The sequence below is a fragment of the Lipotes vexillifer genome, unplaced genomic scaffold (genome assembly GCF_000442215.2).
Source record: "Lipotes vexillifer unplaced genomic scaffold, Lipotes_vexillifer_v1.1 scaffold2135, whole genome shotgun sequence".
NCBI classification, from domain to species: Eukaryota; Metazoa; Chordata; class Mammalia; order Artiodactyla; family Lipotidae; genus Lipotes; species Lipotes vexillifer.
In genome coordinates this window covers 224160-225586 of record NW_006778141.1, presented here as the reverse complement: position 1 = coordinate 225586, position 1427 = coordinate 224160, and positions in this window count along the sequence as shown.

The window sequence follows — 1427 nt, the reverse complement described above, 5'->3', positions numbered from 1 at the left end:
TCCTGCTGATTGCTGGGTACTAGTACTGAATAAAATACTTATCTGTAAACATACATAAACATATTTAAATTCCTTCAGGAGTGTTATTTTTGCTATATCCTTTGTATCAGTTTTTATTGAAACAACTGTCCACTTGTACTATGGCTATCTTTATAGAAAAACACTCAAATGTATTATATTTTGGTGATACTGCCTTTTTGAAATACATTTGCTTTAGTTGCAAATACGGGGGTAATTTAACCACATTAATCATTTCCCAGTAAATTTCTTGTGTTTTACTGCCTGCCATGAACACTGATGCTAGCATATTTCTTTTTAGATACTTTTTTCAGGGTCATCGGGACATTGCTGCATATTCAGAATTGATGATTTCCTATAAGATTCTAATACATACTATGCCACATTTACATGATAAAACACTTGCTCATGGTTTAAAATCACTTAAAATATGTGTGTAAAGAAAAATGCTTAATTTTCCAAATCATTTGCCTATAAAGTGCGAATGTGTCTTAAATCCTTACCTGACTTTTATGCTACTAAAACTTATCAAAATAGCAACGATTAAAAATACCAGTACTACTCAGTATTGGCAAGGGCATTCTCAGGCACTGTTGGGTAGGAATGTAACTTGGCAAACTTTATCTACAGGGCAGTTAAGAAACAGGTAAGCAAGTATGTATGGCAAAACTTAAAAGTGAGAAAAACCTTTAACTTAGCAGTGTTACACTGAAGAATGCACCCTGGTTATGAGAGTCATCTCAATGCAACTGGTAACTGCAGAAGAACTGGAACAACATGCTAATAATAGGAGACTAATTAAATAAGTTATGACACATCCACATAATGGAATTCTATGAAGCCATTAAAAAGGGTTGTTAGAGGGCTTCCCCGGTGGCGCAGTGGTTGCGAGTCCGCCTGCCGATGCAGGCGACACAGGTTCGTGCCCCGGTCCGGGAAGATCCCACATGCCGCGGAGCGGCTGGGCCCGTGAGCCATGGCAGCTGAGCCTGCGCGTCCGGAGCCTGTGCTCCGCAGCGGGAGAGGCCACAACAGTGAGAGGCCCGCGCATCGCAAAAAAGGAAAAAAAAAAAAAGGGTTGCTGTTAGAAATGCATTTGATGACAAAGAAAGGCATCCTGATACAACTGTATCTCTAGTATAACAGCATGTTTTAAATGGTGTGTGTGTGTGTGTGTGTGTGTGTGTGTGTGTGTGTGTGTGTGTAGAGAGAGAAAAAAAATTTAGAAGAATGGGTATTAACAGTGGTTTCTCTTGAGGAGACCTTTTTCTTTCCTTATACTTGTCTGAATTTTCTAATTCTCATATAATAAATATGTATTACTTTTATAGTTAAAACATTTATTTTTAAAAAAATAGCTGCAGAAGCCTCTTTTTCAGCTGTCCTACCTCTGGACACACGAGTTTTGA